At 37.5% G+C, this 15,621-nt stretch overlaps 1 protein-coding gene across 2 annotated transcripts in view; it reads right to left on the bottom strand.

Moving 5' to 3' along the window:
• The window catches only part of LOC117208713 (prolyl 4-hydroxylase subunit alpha-1), a 225,314-nt gene that overhangs the window by 88,658 nt on the left and 121,035 nt on the right, over positions 1-15,621 (bottom strand). For both annotated transcript variants that reach the window (XM_033450001.1, XM_033450002.1), the window contains one exon: positions 7,313-7,381. The gene's annotated coding sequence lies outside the window, so the exon portion shown is untranslated. The remainder of the gene's footprint in view (positions 1-7,312; positions 7,382-15,621) is intronic.

Here is a 15,621-nt window from a genome sequence, read left to right as displayed (position 1 = left end):
ACGTGAAACGGAAGTGAGTTAACGTAGTATCGGATGCGTGACACGTGGACCACGGGTATCGAGTTAAACGCGGTGTACAGCCGTGCGTGACGGCCGACTAATTTATTCAGAAGCGTCATAATTGCGATATCACGGGGACTGCCATTGCGGATTACCGCAAACGGAGTCTGCAGCCACGCTGAAATTGCAAAACCGACGGCCGATTGTCGTTTCGGGACGCCAGCGTGAAAATCGGAAACGACCGCGCCAGGGGAAATGCTAATTTCGCGATTTGTAACGCGTCGTTTTCCATTTGTAATCGACCAGTTTCTATTGGATGATATTCACACTCGGCCACGCGCGTCTATTGTAACTTCTGACCTCGTATTTCTTATTTTTCTTATTTTCCTTCGGTTTCCTTTCCTTTCTTTTCCTTTTTTTCTTTCTGGCTACAAGCGCGTTAAATCAGCGCGAAAATTTTACAAACGTGTTTCATCCTTCCCCTTTTATTTCTCTAACTTTTGTTTGACTTCGTGTTTCCTTATCTTTTCGCTGTTCGACTAGCCTTTTTTTTTCTCACGATTTAACGCGAAAATGTTCAAGCGTTTATCTATCCTCTCTCTCTCTCTCTCTCTGTTTATTTAAAAAAATTTTTTTTTAGTTTCCCAGTGTCCTTTATTCATTCACTTGCTTTTCATCTCTTTTTTTTCACGAGTGAATGCGAAAACATCCAAACGTTTCATGTTGTCCCTTTTTTATTTTGTTAATTTTGTTCGACTCCGTGAGGGTTCGTATTTGTGTTTTCACGTGCCAGCAATTCGTTGCTTTTTAACAGACCTACTATGTTGTAATCTGCACGGCAGTTCGTTTTCCAATCCTCTATTTTTCTATGTATCCTTTTTTTATTGTTGTTTCAATTTTGTTACGCTTGTTTTGCTTTATTTTTTTCACGCGTTTCCGGGAGACGAGTGAAATTTGTTGTTTCGGCAGAACAAATACGCGTGGATGGGCGCATAGGTCGTTTACCGGAAGCGTGAGCTGTGGATAAGTCGAATTTGCGGGCATTGTAGCGCGCGTACGATCGTTTCGCGAAACTTTCGTGGACAAGTTAAATTTGTAGCAGACGGTTCGATATGAATTAACACGTTCAGTGCCACGCACGTCTCATCTTCAGTCTGAACTTTTCAGCTGAGTCACAGACTGTCTGAATTCGTATAAACGTCTAGGTTGAACTAAAACTCGCATGAAAACTTCACAATCTCTTCGGGGATTGAATCCATCTTAAGGCCAGAAAAAGATTATTTTTATATTTCAATTATATTTCTTTCAAATGTATTTGTAAGCATTAAGCGAGACAGATAATATTGGAAATTATTTTGAGATACTTTTACAGATTTTTTCTTCATTGCCATTGTAAAATTTAAATAAATAACGATACCCGGATATTATTTACATTGTAGTATAGAAACAGAAATTAGGGATACGAGATTATTCGTTCAACCAAAACATAGGAAACGAAAGAACGTTATGAGGATTCGTTGGTGGATCAATGATCATTTGAAATCCTTTAGAACGATCAAATTTGCAACCAGTTAGCAGTCAGACAACAGTGAAGCATCAAGTACTCCGGAAGCAATCAGGCATCCACCGGTAGTCTGTTTGTAATTGGACTGCGAGCATTGAGGTAATTAGGCATCGGTCTGTCAAACGTATCAGTTATAGCTACAGTCGGTTATCACACACGTTCAGTTGCAAGTATGACCAGCCTTCCTCTTCAAAGCTCGCGTGAATTTCTTTAATATTCAGTTCCTCGCACATTGAATGTAAATGTCGAGTGTACAGAATAATAGGAAAGAACTGCTGAAATAACTGTTAGTCTAACGTTTCTTCATGAATCATAAAAAGTTTGATAGGGTTTTAAATCCAAGTCTAGCGAGTAGAATCTAAGATCTAATTTCAATCAGTAGTAACCGTAATTTATGCACAGACCTTCCAGTGTTTTATTATCTTCCATTTACCTTCTTCATTTCTGTAACTTGTGCGAGTTCCGATAGAATTTCGAGTGAAAATATCCCGCGCAAATTCGAAATCTTATTTTCATCAGTAATTACAATTTATACACAGACGTCTTTCCCTTTTTCCTCTTTGGCCTTCTCCTTTCTCCGTCTCTACGAGTCACGTAAGACAAACGACGATTGACGAAATTGGACAAAAGCAAATTCAAAATCTTATTCAATTACCACTGTATATACGACAAATACAAACAGCATTATACGAACGTTTCTGCCCTTGGAAGGAGGAAAACTACAAAGGACAAAAAATCACTTCATCCTAAAGCCACATCCTCAAAAAACAATCGAAACCAAAACTTCTCGAGCAAACATCTCCCTCCATCTCTCTCTCTCTCTCTCAAGCATCAACTTTTCAACCCTCGCCCCCTATCGACTATACTCGAAAGTTGAACAGTCTCCTCGCGAAGTCGATCCTCGAGCTCGCAAAACAGCCAGCGTCTCGCAAAAAATCCAGCGATCCACCTGTCAGCGAACCTTCGAAATTATACTTCACAAACAGGGGTGAGTCGGCAACCTTTCGCCGCTGCATGCACAAACGCTCGATAATAATTCATATCGCGTTTTCCCCCGTGTCGACGCTCGCTTTTATCAGGCTGGCGTTCCTTCTTCCCCTTGGCGAGGCGAAAGGTAGAAGAAGCGAGAGATGAAGGGGTGAAAATAAGTGGAAAGAAGGAAGCGGAAGCTGCGCGAGAACCATGGCTTTTGTGTCCACGTTGGTCGTTCGCGAAAACAACCATGCGTCTTCGAGATTTTTAAACATTTTCTCTCTATCGGTCTGTCTGTTTGTCTCTCTCTTGTTCTCCTTCTTTTCTTTACATCAAATCCATTGCAACCTCCTCGGAGACTTACGGTTTTTCCACGACTGTTCCTGGTTTTTCGGTTTGGCTTTATGCGCTTGCTGTTTCTCCCGTGTGGCAGAATTTGAGCCGACGCGAAGTACGGAATTCGAACAACGATTCGGGACGAAAATCAAAATTCACAGGCTACGTTTGCCACGTTCGTACGTTCCCAGGCAACGTTCGCACGTTTGTAGGCCACGTTCTCACGTTCCAGAGTGCGGCGTTTGAACGTGGATTCGGGACAAAGATAAAAAGATACACATAATGTGCAGTTTTCCTGAAACTCGATATCAGGGGATCTGAGGCGAGTGAAAATATCTTGAACATTTATTTCTTTGTCTGACCACATACATAGTGACGTTTGAGTAAATGATACCGGTGCTGGGAACAATCTCCTCATTTTTTCGTGAGTGTCGTGTAAAAATGATTTATCCTTCCTTCGGTTTCGTTAGATATTTTGTTGATTAAGTAAAGAAAGCAGAGATTATGTGCAACTTTTAACATTTTCGCGGAACATATGTAATCAGAAATCTGGTCGTCAACCATCGATTGGCGATCGCCAATCACGAACGATCAAAATTGCGGGCTTGTCCGAACTGTTTCTTTAAAATTGCTCTTCGAGGAGAGAAAGACATTTTTAAATTGGAAACTAAGATGGTACATATTTGACAAGTATTAACAAACAAGAACGTATAACGATTGAGCGAGTTAATTTTCAAGCAATTGTGCTTTGATCTACAAACGATTTTTATCGATCCTCCATCGAGTTTCAGAAGAATTCTTGTTTATATTTACATATCTTACAGACTGATGATATTACCGAATAATAAGATCAAAATTGCATAGCGCACGGTGTGTCGGTAATTTTTCCTTTGCCTTTTGTTTCTTTTTTCATTCGTTCTTTAGATCTAATTTGGTTCGCTTCGTTCGTACAGTTCGCTGCAGGATGTTGCGATTTCGATGGAGAAGCTGTGTGAGAAGTCACGAGAGCGAGGCAATTTTCGACGAAAACGGGGAGAACGTAAGGAGGATTTCTATGGATAAAAAGAGAGAAGAGGAGTTTAAGGTCCTGCCTTAGGGTGAAATTGTCGATGCGTACAAGAGGGTCGCGGAAGAGGGTTCTTCTTCTTCGAAAGAAACGATGTTCATGTATTTTCTTCTTTCTTTTTTCTTTTTTTTTTTTTTTTTTTTGAAGAAAAAAGGAATCGTTTGCAAATGTAAATATAATTAAGACAGAATGTTAACTTTTCAATTTTCTAAACTATTATATTACACTTGCAGAATTGAAGAATTAAATATAATTCGGAATTATATCATCTATTATTTTACCATTATCTATCACGAGATTTACAAAGGCCGGATGGATTCCGAGGGAAGAATCAAGGAAACCCGAGATATTACAACAGCAATGAAGCGGACGTCAGTATATAAAACTCGGGGAAATTTAATAAGCTAGGCTAAGAACATTCCTACACAGAGAGGGTATTCCTAGGGTTAATGTTGCACGAGGAAGATCCGCGGAATAGGAAGCTTTAATATCAGCCTCTTTCGCCCTTATCCCACAGCAGCGGCTTATAAAGCCACGACAGAATATCCAAAATAATCTTTCGCCACATAGTCTCTCTTTTCCTTCTTCTTTCTCGATTTCTTTTTCTAATAACGCGGCCTTTTCGTTCTCCAACCCTCGAAGTTCTTATTAAAATATTCGCAATCTGTGCTCTACGGAACGATGGATATTCATGGTCGTTTTGTGGTTAGAATATTAGTCGATTAAAAGAGAACAGTTTGGAGGTGAGAGGGACAATACGAAAAATTCACGCACAAGATAAAAATTAGGATAGTTTCGATGGAATATGAAGTAATTATTGTTATTTGAGAGTATAATTATCGTGTATCTTGTATAATGAATCGTTTTTCTGTAAGTAGGTAGGCAAAAATTAGGTTTCATTAGGTTGCGGTAGGTTAGGGTTAGGTGCTAAAAAAATTAAAAATTGGAAGGTCGTGATACGTATGTATCCTGTATTTTAAACGAAACAGATTTATGCAAAGCATGAAAAAATTTAAAATAAAAATTCCAAGGGTGGGGGAAAATTGAAACTGCCAGTACGTTCATACGAGCGCATATCGAATTATAATAACAAATAACCTGGCATGACTATTCGAGAATTAAAATTATTATATCGGTGGAAAATTGAAATGGTTAAAACGTCATCTATATCTCGAGCAGGAATCCAAAAAAATTAGGAAATCAAAATTTGCAGTTTAGTAAGTTCCCCAATCTTAATTCTCTTGAAAAAAAAACGACAACCAAATCTGATCCCTCCCCACCTCTCTCTCTCTCTTTCTTCCTTCAAATTATTTTCCAATTATTATAATAACAAGTAATTTTAACAAATATGAATTTTACTGACATTCTTCGATTTATCAAATCATCCGTGAGGCTAAAATAACGAGACACACGATCGGAATAACTTGCAAGGAAAAATCGTCCCCTGGTTCCTCCGTGAGGTCGCTAAAATCGCATCAATCGCTGAAACTCCGGCAGGAACGGGACTCATAAATGCAAAGCAGGGCCATCGAAGTTCCAACATGTTCGATCGCAAAAATAAGAAGGAAGGATCAAACGGAAGAAGATAAAATGACGAGATAGATGGCTGCGTCGATGAATAATACATCCTTGTGGAGGTCTTGCCGATACATCATGCCGAATTCGCGTCCAAAAAGGGATTGCAACTTTGCTGTAAAGACCTTTGGGAATCGTATCGTGGTTTTAACCGCTCCGAAGAAACTAAAACGAAGTAGCAAGACTTTAAAGATGATTGCTTGCCCATCCCTCGTTTCCAGTCTACGTTTTGCGTCCTTATTTCGTTTATTTTCAATTTTTACTTCACTTATTTTCGGTACTCGTCGAATAAATTGCATACACAGCTTGGGAAAATGTTTGCGAGCTAAGAAAATTGGAGAAAATAAAAGGGAAAAAATTAATTTGATTCTGGTAGAAATGCAAAAATTACTTCTATACATTCCTGGCTATGCGTATATATAGAAGGGTTGGTTTTACGTTCCATAAATTTTCTTTAAATCCATCGGACATTTTAACTGTATAATAAGCTCCGAGAACGTTTCATTTTATCTCTGTTATTAATCCGTTTCAACAAAGAAATGGAAATCTCGATTATTTCCTTTTTCACATTCGACAGAGAATTTCTTAAAACAACCACGTTTAAAAGAATTTTAATTCATTTAATTCTCAAATATTTTATAAATTCAATGTAAATAATTCCCTTTAATTAAGATAATAATTAATAATACTGATATCAAACGTCTAATTTATATTGTAGGATCTCGTTGATGATATATTAAAGATAAATAAAATGGTAATAATTTTAAGTACCAAAGCGAGAAGATTTCGAGAACAATGCGATCAGCCTCGTCGTACAAACGGACAAAATTGTTCCTCAGCTAATTAATCTGATTATCGGCGGACCATGGGAGAAATTTATTTTTCGTCGTGGGACCAAAGCTCTTGGGTATCGCGAGGCAAACAAATCAACGTTCTTCCAGATTCAAGGGACAAATAAGCCGATGGAGGGAATGGATTCGATAGATCGAGCGCTTTTATGAACAAACAAATAACCGAATCGAGATTTCACGGTTCTCTCTTTGCCACTCTCTTCATTAAATTGGATTTACTGTATTTTCGTAGAATCATTCGCGAACAAATAACGAGACATAGCCATTTGATCTTTAAATGAAAACGGATTTAATGGACGATAAAAGAGTCACAGTAACAAGAAAAACATTTGTTCCTAGGTGTTTTAATTTCTAAAATATAATTTTCAAAATATGACTTTATTTCTCAATTTTTGAGATCCCTTTTCGTTTCGATACAGCTAGTAGAAAGATATACCTGTTGAATATTTCTTAGGAAATTGTTTACTGTTATATATTATATTATAACGTCACTAAATTCGGGTTTCAAATATTTGCTTGTTGCATTATTGGCTTTTGATGTATTCGAGAAAAATGAATAACATATTTCGACGTAGAAAATGTGTTATAGTCTTTCCCTCTTTAACGAAATATTTGAAATCGTTGCAAGCATGCACCTAATGACGTCAATCTTTGATTCTTCTTTTGTTTCGTGTAATTTTTGGCTCCAGAGAATTTTGTATATTTAACAATAACCCGCGTCAACATCTATTTTACGTATTTAAAAATCCTTAAAACAAAAGAACCAACACTTTTAAGTAAAAGATTATGTAAAACAGCAAAATCACTATTCAACTTGTTATCGACAAAGCAATGTACTTCATCGATAGATAAACCATATGAAGAAGAACCGATAATAACGATTCTCCTTTTGGATATCCTTAAACAAATCCTAGATCTAATAAAACACAACATGAACGTCACACTTACCTGTTTAATTTCTGTTCTTGATTAATCCACGATAGTTTGAACAAATGTTCTTTGATACTCGTCGAGGATCTGCAAAGAAAAGAAAAGAATCTTTAAGAACACTGGCGAACCACATAGAATCATATTAATTCATGACAGAACGAGACGGTAGAGCGACGAAGAAACGCAGGATTTTCACAGTAAAATTACGTTCTCCACAGAATAATACTGTTCCTGTGAGAACAGCGAGCAAGGAAAGTTCGATTCACGTCCGCCATCGCGATTTCTGACAGCTTTTCACGTGACAGCATTAATCTCTCGGCTCTTTCCTTCCTTTCGCTCCATCTTTCTCCCTTTTATCATAATAATTCCACAGCTTCTTCAGCTGCGCATGCCTGCAATTACGCCTAGCGATTCCATAAAATTTTCCACCATTATTCCCAGGAACTATCTTGCGAATCCTTCATTTTTCTTTGTCTCGTAATCCACAGCGTCGCCATCCTTTCAGCCCTTCACTTTTCGATTATCTTCTCGGACGTCTTTGGCTTGCTCCTTTATCTTCCGTTTCGAGTGATCATTGTTTTCCGCTTGGTTGTTCATCCGACTACTTTTGTTCATGTTGCTTCCCAGCAGTTCTTACTTTGTTTTCTATCTATTTTTTTTTCCTTTCAATCATATAATGTATCCTTTCGAGTTTCGTTCCCTTTAAACTCGTTCGCTTTATGAAGTTTCCCTGCTACGTTTCCTTTGATTTTCTGTTCAATTTCCCTTCTTTCCTCCAACGGTTGCCTTCTGCATTCTTTTTTTTCTGTTTCTCAGGTATTTCTTTCATTTTTGTACGAGTTACATTGCTTCGCTTCCACTATAAGGACTCTCTTGTATGTAGTTTGTATTGTTTTCGAGAGTTTTCCCCTTTTTTTATTTAACGGTCGTACTGATTTTTGTAATTTCCTTGGTCTGCAACGAGAATCGTCTGTTTTTAACATCTTTCACTACGAAGTTTAGGTTAAATGTAACCTTCAAAGACTACCATGAGTGAAATCTCACTCTATATAAGTTTCTTTGTGATATCGAATAATTGTGTTCGTTCGATAACGTAATTGCGTTTAGTTCGACATTATTTCTCTACAAACTCGATGTCCTTTGATGTTAGCTTTTCAGAATTCGTGTAACATAATTAAGAATAAATAGAATCTAGAAGACATTCATTTTAAATATTGTTGTTTGTTGAAAACCATTTATCCATTTATATTACTATTTTCTGTGTTTACTGTCTGTACGTAATTACCTAAATAACAAACGAGACACCGGTAGATAAATTGCCAATTAAATATTTACAATGGCCCGTGTTTTCCCAATTCTAATGATTTAGTTCGATTCGACGCATCGTATTTGCGTTCTCATTATTTTTCCCAGCGTTCACACATTGCTTGCCCGTAATTTCCTGCATTTGTCGTTTAAGATCGCGTGTGCACTCGATGTTCGCCGAATTTGCCACGCTTTATCACGTTCGTCGTGCTCATTACCCTTTTGGTCGTAGTTTCTCATTTACCCGGGCTTCGTTCCCAACTCCCAAAAAGAATCAAAAATCTCCTCCATTTTACCGCTCTAATTAAATGAAAAGAGAACGAAGACGAGATAATTCCTAATGAATTCGCTTCTTTTTTCCCCCAACCATTCTTAATTTTCTTCTTCGCCAAAGAAAACTAAATTTCATAAAAATTAAGGTTAACAAAAGTATTACTTTTCGGCAAAAGGTATAATTCAATCTGCTTCGTGACAGATTTTCTGCAATAGTCAGAACGACAGGACAATGTTCTCCGCTTTCAGATTTAGGGAAACAGATTTGGTACAGTTCAGCAGAGTTAGAGTTCAGTTCAATTAAAAGTAAACATATTATAGCAAGCGAATCTTTGTCCTATTTCTGTTTTACCTATTTCTTGGAATTTTAAGACTGATTTGTAATTGTGACAACGGAATTTCGATTAGGAATTTTAATTAATTAGAAAAATTAAGTAACTTTGTTTCTCTTTCTGTAAATATCTCGTCCAATTTAAAAGTATTATAATCTAAACATAGAATGCTGTCTCCTTACTGCTGCAATTTCTTTATATCATGAAAAATGAAAAATTGTTTGTTAAGAGATTTTAATAAAAAAAAAAAAAAGAAAACGCAATACAGTTTTACTATTTAACAAACACGAAAACAAACGTGGAGGGATATCGTATGAAAATTTGTCCTCGTTTCTATGCAAGAACGAAGGCTCCAATAAAAAAATCCCAGATTGAAAGTGCTCGGTTGTCGGCGATGCGTAAGGAAAACGTTCTCCACCCTCTTCGCCATCTCCATGACGTCTGTTCGATGACAGACACCGTTGATCTGTTCGCCCTCGTTCTTGCTCTCGCGTGTCGTCTCGTTTTCTCTATCAAACCACCTGGCCGGTTCCCTTGTCGTCTCTCTGTTGCCTCGCCGACTGCTCGTCATGTGCAAATGCGTTTCTGAAAAGCCTCGCAGCCTGTCTGCGGCACGACGTGCGACGAATTCTTCGGCCAGCTCGTCTGCATCCTGTTCTACGCAGTGTAAAAGAAGAGAGGGAGAGAGAGAGAGAGAGAGAGAAACTGAGGAAAGGGTGACAGTACGAAAGAAACACAGGGGATAGGGAAAAGGTTGGAGCAGGTATGGAGGAGAAATCGGCACGAAGGCGAGGGAAATATTGAATCGAGAACAGGGAAACGCAGTGATTCCACGCGCGTGAGTGAAATACGTTCGACAAATCGCGTATTTGTATATGGACTCTATAATGTTACTCCGTTCGTTCGTCTCTTCTTAAATCTCTTCCGTTTCTTTTTCTCGTAGTATAAACGGCAGTGAAGAGTGAAGGTAAATATTTGAAAACGAATCGAAATTATTAACACGAATGTTAAAAATTACAGTTCAAATACATAGTTCGATTCGTTTGATTCTAACAGTCGAGATAGATCGAACACATATTTAGCGAATGAAATTAATTTTTTTATACTCGATGTTTTGTTGCTTAGTAGTCGAAAATTTTTACCTAAATATTTCTGGTTAATAATGTTAAAGTAATTACTTCAAGAAAAACTCTACACCTTTCCTTTTGTATATCCCTGACCTGGAAACCGCTGTTACGAAGAGAATAGAATTTAGTGAAAAATTCAAAATAAGGAGAGATCCATATTATTGTGCCCTTGAATATAAATATTGTTTCGGACTAGAAGATCTAGAAACAAAAGAGCTATAAGTACATTTCTATTGTTGTTTCTTGTAGCCTTCAGCTAGAGCTACACACCAAGGTTAACTTTTTGGTACTGTTTTTTGCTATAAATATATGAACGTGCTCCTTTTCCTCTGTTGTATTGTAATACTGTAAAAGTGAGGATCTGAATCAGCATACACTATACCTGTACTTATACCTATACTGTTTTCAATATATTTTTCTATTGCAAATTCATCCACTCGTTCCTCTATCAGTCAACCTTAACAAATAATGTACAATTCCTCAAAATTTCCCGCTAATCATCAGTAGATACAATAACAAAATATTCGTTTTCAATTTATTTATTTACAGTGGTACCTACACTTGCGAGGATTATTAGCGACTACAATTGTATTCCATGAATTTATAGAATATTATATTACATTAGTACGGTGTTGTTTGGCTAGAAATATGTACGATATTCGCATTGTGTTAGGTATATTTATACACTCGATTATATACTCGAGTACCATTATTTCTCTGCGGTTAGATTAGTTGGAAGAAGTTTGTGTCTTTTAAAAACTGTAAGAGCCGTTTTACTTCTTCCTTTTTACGTAGCATCGTCTTGAGGTTTGGCATCGGCTTGGAATGTTGCGCTGTTTCCTTTCGTTTTGAAACTTTGGGTATTCAATTAGCAAATGTGTTGTAAATGTGTTACACTTGTTCGATTCTTCTTTTGCGATTAGATAGATGTGATTAATTTTGTGATGTTTCCCAACCAATGAATTTATAGCGCAATTGGAAAATTTGTTAATAGAACAATTATCGACATTCTTACGCAATTTCAGATTGCCATAAGTACGAATCTACAAAATCCAGAGGCACTAATCGCAGAAAAGAGTAATATTACGCAATTCTTCGTGCGTACAAGAAGGATAATAAAACGCGATGATGCGCGTTTCTCGTATAGTAGGTATTTTTCATGGCTCACCGGGGTTATGGGCACACGAGCACGCACACCGCGTCATTATTTTCCGCTGTTTTTGTCACGGTTTGAAGTTTTCGTTAATTACCATTGGTAACTGAAAAACGCGCTTTAATTATTCGTCCGGAGAAATAATAGACGATGCTGGACTCGATAGAGTAACGCATTTATCCTCAAAAAAAAACATATCAGTTTTGCGCGACGAACGATAAATTCCTTTATCAACATACAGTCGCAATTTTTGCAGCTCCCCCTCCGCCTACTCTGCGTAAAGTAATTACTATATTTGCGTATCTCGTTTCCAAATATTTTATTTACCTTGCTACAATCAGAAAAATTAACAACGACGCGTCCATACGAGCCTGTCATAAAAAATGCATCCGACAGAATAATTCATATTTTTGTCAATTACACAAAACGTGCCGCGTTTTGTATGCGCGCTATAACTTGTATTTTTTTTTTTTTTTCATTTCTCAAATGAGAAATATTGTCGTTGTCAAATATTTTCTATACGTGAAAAAGTACCGGTGCATTTTTTATCGAGATACTTTGCTGCTGGCATCAAAGGAGAAATTTCGCCCAGTATAAAGAGTTAGTGTTAGTGTTATACTTCGATCAATATTGTAAAAGCCAGTTTAAGGATGCGAGATAGGCTTCACCTTCTATAATGAATTCAGGTAGACCGCCGTTTCTTCGCGATTTTTCCTCACCAAGCTACACGATAGTTCGTAAATAGACGATTTTTCCATCAGAACTTAGTGATCCTTTAATTTTGTGCAATACTTGCTCTGAACTCGTATATTTATGTAAATTCTATAGAATTCAAACTACCCGCCAACCGACGCTTTTACTTTTCTTTTGTTTTACCAGCAGTCATTTGCTGAATAGATCACGAGAGAAGAACGGTAATTTACGATTTAGAAAATCGACTCTTGATTTTCCAGGTAAAATTTGTAGTATATTTGTTATTAACTGTTATTGTACTTAATTGAATTATTCCCAAAATAAACTCGATTTTCCAGAATCGATCGTCTGATTTATCCTACGAATTTACGTTATTATATATACATATATACAGGGTGGTTGGTGACTGGTGGTACAAGCGGAAAGGGGGTGATTCTACGCGAAAAAAGAAGTCGAAAATATAGAATAAAAAGATTTCGTTTGAGGGTTTGTTTTCGAGAAAATCGACTTTGAATTTTCGTTCGTTATAACGGATCTCACTGTAGATCGTTGTCTCGATGGAAAAATAAAAAAAAAATTTTTTTATTCTATATTTTCGACTTCTTTTTTCACGTAGAATCACCCCCTTTCCGCTTGTACCACCAGTTACCAACCACCCTGTATATGCGTGTATGTGTGTTGAAGTATGCTCGAAATATGACAGAATAAGAGAGAATAATCATAAACGATGGTTAGACTAAAGTGCCTTATTCCAAGAACCACCCCTTGGAAAACATCGTGCAGATATATTGCGCAATTAACAACCCCGCAAACGATCATCGATAAAACGTGCGCCGGAAGAACTCAGCGGGGGAGTAGAGCCGGAAACTTCCAACCAGAGAACGGAACACCTAATCCAAGCCGCAAAACTATAAAAAGTACAATCATAAAGACACTCGAAAACAGTCTAACGAATCTCTTCGCGCGATATTATGGCGAGCAGACACGCGTGCCACGATTCAGAGCGAAGAACGAGAGAAACAGAAAGCTAGGGAAAAAAGGTAGAAAGGAAAAATGGAAAAGGAGAAGAGAAGAGAAGAGAAGTTTCCTGGCTTACGATAAAGTCAGCCTCTTGAGGTAAGCTAGCAGCGTTTAAAACGCAGTAAGGACGAGCGTTCGTCTGAAAATGTCTATGAATTTTTCCTGCGGTGGAGTATGTATTGTCTTAGCTAAGTCTGTGCGGCCTCGTAAGGCGCGCAAAGGCGACGTTGTTTCATTAGAAAATTCGCGTTTTAACCAGCGCGCTGGTTCTTTCGTTTTATCGAGGTGCCCTCGGCCTCTGTTCTCTCGAAATTTCTGGTCCGACGCGGACACGTCTCGCGTTAAGCTGGATTATATTCGAAATGAGCGAATGAAAATGAGTATTTTAAGTGTTTCGAAACAGCTTCAGAGGCTCGAAAACGGTGCTGAAATGTTCTGAGATTAGTCAAGACTGAGAGTCTAATGTTTTCAAGGTGGAAGAAACGCCATGGAAGAAAATATAAATTATTCTTGATATTCAAAATTCAGATTACTCGTAGTATTTGGTATTTGTAGATTTTATTCGAAGCGTATAGAAAAAATTGAAGAAGAATGTGGGTAAAATATTTGTTGAATATTTACGACAAATATAAACTTTTATCTATAAATACAGAAGAATGTAGATGTAACGCTTATAAAGTATTCACTGCAATTAGACTCATCTTGAGTACACTCGTTTAAAATATACAGTTTTATTTGAGAAATACTTGGAATACGGTGATGGATAAAATATTTCTAAAGTATCCAGGATAATTCGGATTATCTAGGGTATCCACGACATGAAATTTCATCGAAAATTCTTAGAGGAATTTTTGGATATAAAATACTCGAAACACGCACATCTAGGATACACTTAACCTACAATTTAAAATATGTAGAACGTAGAATACCAAGGACATCTGGAATATTCAGGTAGCAGGATACTTAAAATATTTAGGACACAAAGTATAGAATATCTATACTACAGAATATCCACGATATTTAAAAGAGATCAATAATATCTAGCTTCATTCGATTCTAATAAGGAGAATTCGAGAGACACAAAGAACGGAGTAAGAAAACAAAAGATTTAGGAAGGAGCAGAAGAAAATTCCGAGATGAAATGGAAAAATGTAAAGCATAGTCACCTCGTAATATCGTTCACGGGTCCGTAATCGCCTAAAAGCTAGTCAGGAATCAACCCGTACGAGGAGAAAAAGTTTCTCGAGCTGTGGAGATCAGTATCTTCAGTTCACCCGGTGTGTATCGATCCAACACGATGGAGTAGAGAGCACGTGTACCGCGAAATTGCAGTTGCCTCCGCTCGTTCGTCGTCCCACGCCTTATCTCACCGCCGTGTCGGTTCCTTTGCTTCCTTCCTGATTTTCTACAACCACCCGTGCACGTCGACCTTCTAATTATGAGGAATTACCGCCCGGACTTAAATGATAAGAATCGCGACACCTGACCCACGAGCTCGTTTCTTTGTCGGATCAACGCGACGCCTTTATACCTGAGGAATTTAGTAATTCAGAAGTTTGCGATTCAGCGAAGATTGGAGGAAATCAAGTGGACGAAATCAAAGAGAAACTTCGATTGGACGAAAACAAAGAGAAATCGTCGAGATATTTCTGAAAAGCTTTTTCTGTCGAGATCAAGTTAATCGTACCGTAAGAATTATTATAGGGGTGCAAAGAGCTAACACGTGTTGTAGCGAAGTTACGTTGTTCGTATTTTCAGTCATTTTCAAAGTCATTTTCGGTATCATTTTATTTATGTAAATTTTTAATAGAGATATTTTTCGGTACACGCAGTTGCTAAAAAATTCGTCTCGCTATTTCCTCACCATGTTGGTAACAAGCATCTGCTCCATTCACTGTCCTCGTCAATTGTAATCCCATTTTCTAGAATTATGTTGTCTTCTGTTCGTATTACTTTCTCAACTTTCCTTTATCCGACACCGTAACAAAGATCCACACGATTTCTTCGTACTAGGGGAATATAGTAACTTAGAGTTCGTGTTTCAGCGTGAATGAAGAAAATCAATCGTGCGAAATCACAGCAAAACTTTTAACCCATGCGAGACTCTTATTAAATGACACGAAAATTTAATACGCTTGCACGTAATTCATTAGAATATAGCTGCTACATACACGATAAATACAGCGGAGTACAAATGCGTTTTGCAGCCACTGTATATCTGCAAAAATCTACTAATTCGTCGATTAACAATTCTCAGCGGTACACTCGCATCAAGGAAACTCATCTTGGACAAAATGAACGATTTTCCAAATATGATTACCATTTGAACGAATACGTCGGCGATCTCGTTATTTCTCGTTCAAACTGTATACTTTGAGGAACTAAAACATACAAGTCACAACTATGTACATATGACGTAGGTGC

Source organism: Bombus bifarius, unplaced genomic scaffold, assembly GCF_011952205.1.
Source record: "Bombus bifarius isolate JDL3187 unplaced genomic scaffold, Bbif_JDL3187 scf7180000008161, whole genome shotgun sequence".
Classification (NCBI taxonomy): Eukaryota; Metazoa; Arthropoda; class Insecta; order Hymenoptera; family Apidae; genus Bombus; species Bombus bifarius.
This window is presented reverse-complemented; position numbering and strand designations above follow the sequence as displayed.